Raw genomic sequence first — 5,941 nt, 5'->3', positions numbered from 1 at the left:
CGTTGGATTAATTAATTATACAGCATTAGAGTGTGAGACGTTGATTTGAAGGCGGGGCATCGTTGTCAAAGTAAACAGAACGCTGGATTGAGCGTTTTGATTGGCTTAACGGGGAAGGAGGGCGGGGCTAAAATATCCAGACTATCCATAGCGTCCATATAACAATCCTTCTCTTTAAAGTTACTACGAAACTATGAGATTGTCTGTCGTTTTGAGATATTCCTATGCTGAGCAGTACACTGACAGAACAACACGTTTATAACTGGAAAACGTTTGTTGTGATGCCATTGTCAACCACATGATGGCGGCATAAAACGTTTTTTAAAATATTGCTACACATTAGGCATTTATCATTAGCACAAGAAGTGTAAGAATATGGTACACATACATCAAAATACCATAATATTATATCCACTTGTTTCACAGTTCGTTCATATGACATCCAGTGATTTTATTTATTGATACATTCTTAAAAATCTCTCTCTAATCTTGTGTTTTACTTATTTCAGTTTATTTGAACACACATTTTATACAAAAAACATTGACCTATATGCAAAATGAGGCTTGCAATCAGTTATTCCCTCATGTTTTCCCTCATCCAGCCATGAGCTGTATGGTTAATGAGGCTTTCTATTTGCATTGTACACCTTTAATGGTTTTCTCTGTGCTTTGACACCTAATGAATGAGAAAGTGCAAGATGCCTCATGTTTGCAGATAACTAACCAGTCCAGATAGTCATGTGTTTGTTTGTGTATGAATCGGTTGGATCATATGGGTTTCAAGGCATGCTACTAGGGAATTACTCCATATTTTAGCGAGATGTGAGGGTCTATTAATTTTACATTATCTTGCTGATTATGGTTAATGAGATTTGTACCTGCCACAAAGCACCAGAAACTGGTGAGAGATGAAGAATGAAAAGACAAAGGGTGGTTTTCTTTTTCCCTGCACTTTATTGGAAAATAAATACACACTTTTTGTATAAATACCATGGCTGTGTAGTCTCTTTAAACTGTACAAGAGGCAGGCAGACGGAGGAACAAAGGCAGCGGGTAGCTGAGGTAAAACAATTGTAGAGGGAATGAAAGAAGATAATAAAAATGAATAAATATACAATTCAGTAGCTGTGTTATAGCATCTTATTTTGAATGCAGGTCAAGCAGAAATTCAGACTGTCTTTCAAACGCTGTCAGTCATAACACCAGCAGGATGAAGGGGCTCAATCTTTATCTTCTTTACTTAGGACTGCCAGGACTCCATGACATGTCACTTATGAAGTCATAATGCTATTTTGAAAGGTCATCTAGACCTGCATTTGGCACTTTCCACAAATACACTCCGTTTTATTGTCTCATGACGTTTTTAAAGCATTGACAGTATTAGATATGCAATATAACCTTTACCAAATGGTCATTTGGCCTGTGACAAAACATAACATTTAGATGTTTATTTTGCTCCCAACCCTGCTATCATATTTGTTTTGCCATTATGAAACAATTTAACATTCTTTAACAATTTAACATTAAGAAATAATTTCTTAATTTTCATAAGCGCTGTTGTAGTTAATGTCATTTTATTAACATTTTAGTCCAAACTAGCATGACTGCTTCAATTCAGAATTTATTCTATTAATTTTTTAACTTTAAAATTGTGTCTATTAAATTTTGATGTTTATTAAATGTAGAAAATTACTACATTACTAGTGTACTGCTGTTATTTTTGTATTATTTATATACTACTACAGTATTTATTAATATTTTGAATGGGCTTTTTTATATTTTATAAAATATTTTTATTATTTTTTAATATTAGATTTTTTTTATCTAATAAAATTAAATATATTTATTAGATTTTTTTAAATAAATTTGATAATTTGATATTTTTTGATAGATTTTTTTTTTATCTTTAGCTCTATTGTTATTAATTTTAGGAATTTTAGTTTAGTAAGTTTTGAAATTGAAATTTTTTTTTAACTAATATTTGTTTTATTTCAGGTTTATTTCAATTACCTAAAACTATTTTAAATAGCTTTAGTTTTAGTTAACAACAATGAACTTTACATTTACATTTTCCAAATTTGGTTAACAAGCCCACAAACCTTATTGAAAAGGAACTGAAAATAAAACAGCTACTGTAGTTTGACTTTCTGGGCTTTTTTATATTTCATAAAATATTTTTAAATTTTACCTTTATGTGCTTTTTGTATTTTATTAGATTTTTTTTATCTAATAAAATTAAATATATTTAATGTTTTTCCTTTTATCTTTAGCTCTATTGTTATTTATTTTAGTAATGTAGTTTAGTAAGTTTTGAAATTGAAATGTTTCATCTAATGTTTTATTTCAATTACCTAAAACTATTTTAAATAGCTTTAGTTTTAATCAACAACACTGAACTTTACATTTACATTTTCCAAATTTCATTAACAAGCCTACAAACCTCATTGAAAATGAACTGAAAATAAAACAGCTTCTATAGTTTGACCTTCTGAGGCAATCAGCAAATAAGCAGCATATAATTATTTTATTTGCAAGGACTTTCAGGACAAATCCTGAACATGCAATATTGTTTCTGTAAATGTGTTTGGAGACTAGTAACCGTATGTTTATGCATATTTGAAGGTCGGTACGGTCAGACATGCTTTGTTCTTTGATCTGTATTCCTGTCCGCCTATGAAAACACACCAGCTCCACGGCTCCACACATGTTGCAGAGAACTGATCTCCATTTGAAGAGCTGCATCATTGGGATGAGATGCTGGTGCATATACCTCTATCTCTCCTCGGAAGCCTTTCATACTGATACCTTTGAGCATTCAGGGCTTTGCCGTGAACGTTCTGCATCCGTGGGACGAGCAATGAAGCAAGGCTTTGACAAAAGAGTACATATCATTCCTAATGCTGTCAGACAGGTGTTTGCAGAACTGAGATTTCAAGGGAGAAGATTTGCCTGGATAAATGCTTTACTGCATTCAGATGACTGATAAAAGCTCAAAATATACCTAACTGCAGGAAGTAAAAGTGATGTGGATAAAACAAATAAGCAACAAAACATTGGAGCAGCAAATCCATTACGTTCACAGCAAAAAAAAAATATTTTCCTACTCAGTATTTTTGTCGTTCTCTAGTACAAATATTTAAACATTCCTGAAACAAGACCCAATTACTTAAGAAGCAAAATGACTTGTATTAAGTTTTGTTTCTTCCAGTAGGGTGAGAAAAAGAATCTTTTTGTGCCTCTGTATTTCAATTATTTTTACGAACACACAGCTTTTCACTTCACAAGATGTTAATGGATAGACTGGAGTTGGGTGGATTACTTTTGGATTAGTGTTTATCAGCAGTTTGGACTCTCGTTCTGACGGCACCCATTCACTGCAGAGGATCCACTGGTGAGAAAATGATGTATCTATTCTGGCAAAGCCAGAAACAAACTCATACTGTCCATCTTGGATGGCCTGAGGGTGAGTAAACTGTCAGCAGTCTTTCATTTTAGGATTTAAGGATCTTTATATATTTGTCCTACAAAACAAGACAAATGTGATGAGTAGGAAAATCATTTTTTCCACCTATCCATCACCACCATGATGGATTCTAACTTCCATTTGGGTGCTCTCGTGTTCCAGTCCCTTACGAAAAATAACTGGTTTTACTACAAATAAATAATATTATAGTTAAATCATGGTAACCACAAATTAACCATGGTATTTGTAGTAAAACTATGGTCATACAAATGGTAATCAATGTGCCAAAAAACATGTTTACTACACTTTTAATATAATAAAACCATGGTTAATTTTCTAAGCAGGGTTGCCAGGTTTTCATAACAAAACCCGCACAATTGCTACTCAAAACTAGCCCAATCACATTTTGCGAGGGGTCCCCCATTAAAAATCGCATTTCGGGGGATAAAATACACATTTTTTTTGTCAGGGTTCCCCTGGTAAATTCCGTTTCAGGGGCTAAATACGACGTTATTGACGTCGCTTCAACCGCAGACATCAAAAACTTCCCACGGCAACAGTGTACAAGTAGCCCAATTCCGCGTGAAAACCGCGGACTTGGCAAGTTCGTAAGGGGTACCCATATAAATACACGTTAAAACGGGATAAAAGATCGCTGAATTAATTAAACGTAACCTTTTTCAATATAACTCAACATAAAAATGAACACATGGGTAAGCTGTACAGTTGTTGGCCACAGCAAGAGCAATAAGTTCACCCTTACGAAAATTAACCATGGTTTTACTACAAATAATAATAAAAAAACTATGGTTACTATACTTAAACCAAGGTAACTACAAATTAACAATGGTTTGGTATTCTAACCATAGTTTAACCATGGTATTTGTAGTAAAACTGTGGTTTTACAAATTATAATCAATACGCCAAAAACATTGTTATTATACTTTTACTTATTAAAACCATGGTTAATTTTTGTAAGAGTAAGAAAATCCTGTGAAGCACTTGTTTTGCGTAACATAATAAAATAATAATGTGTGCTCTTATCACTTTGTGGACAAAATCCCGCGAACGGGAGCTGTATATATGTGCCCTCATCTGTTTTCAATGTAGCTAACCATCAGGGTTGCCAGGTTTCACAACAAACCCCGCTCAATTGCTACTCAAAACTTGCCCAAAACTAGCCCAATCGCGTTTAAAATACACCCCCATTCCAGGTTCTAAATAGAACGTTATCGGGGACGCTTCGAGTTAAAGTAGCCCAATCCAGCGGGAAAACCACAGACTTGGCAACACTGCTAACCTGCCGCTTCATGTCATCTTTCCACTCATTAAACTATGACAGGTGAGCTGCAAAAAGATGATCATTGCAACACTGTAAAATGGCGCATGTTCATTTTAAAACATTTTTCATGGGTTTAACGTTATATAATCGACTCGTAAATTACGTTAATTTGACTACAAACACCAGAAATCGGGAAAAGAATCGTTCTAGCCAGGGTAGACATTCGGGTTCAGGAAAAAGGTGGATAGTTGTTCATTCAGTCTTGCCTGTCTTCCCTCTGAGCATCTCAGCTTTACAAAGGAAACAATTTCAGACTGATATCATCAACTTTTTACAAATAATTTACTTAAAATATATAGATATACCATATATACACAGTTAAAATGTCTGAGTCTAGCAAGCAACACACTGGGAGGGTTTGTAGAGAAGTGAAAATGGTAGCATATGTGATCTAGGTGGGCTTAAGATGGCTGTCATATTAGCGAGGGTGGGCAGGTGGGAATGAGCACTCTTGTGCTTGCACTAGTCAATATTTCAAAGCTTCAGGTAGTTTTCTCTCCCCCCTCTATTTCTCTCTCCACACACACATATATATCTTGGCTCTGTGGGACTGTTTCACACTCTGCCTCTGCATTCAAAGACAGACTCACACACATTACAATAACACCATTTCTCAATTTCCTCTCCCACTTGTTCCTTCTTATGTAACATGACTGACACATTGTTGCTTTGTGTTGCCACCTCTTCCCAGTCTGAATGCTTTTTTTTTTAATGCATCAATCAGATCCCGAGCTGAAGATCTAAACTTTTCATTAGATTCAATGGCTGCTCGTCTCTGATTGCAATGTCAAGTTCCTGCCTCGCCACTCATAACTGGATAAAGGGTCTTCTCATTTTCTCACTCCATCTAAATAAATTGGAGAATGATTTTTCTTTGACTCCTTACAATGCCGGCGTGTTCTCAAAGACTATTCCCAAAACCTAGTGAGCGGCCTATATAGGAAGCATCCTAACTGAAATGTGAGTTTATAAGCTCTCAAGTAGTAAGTAAACAGGAGAAACGGCTCCCAGTTGATTTCAATAGTTGGGAAACTGTGTTTAGCAGTACTGAATTTTAAAAATCCACATTTTCTTGCTTTGTCCACAGGTCTCAATGTATTCTGAGACTTCCGTCTCCAGGAAAAAGATGAATCGGA

Source organism: Labeo rohita, chromosome 21 (genome assembly GCF_022985175.1).
Source record: "Labeo rohita strain BAU-BD-2019 chromosome 21, IGBB_LRoh.1.0, whole genome shotgun sequence".
In the NCBI taxonomy this organism is placed as follows: domain Eukaryota; kingdom Metazoa; phylum Chordata; class Actinopteri; order Cypriniformes; family Cyprinidae; genus Labeo; species Labeo rohita.
This window is presented reverse-complemented; position numbering follows the sequence as displayed.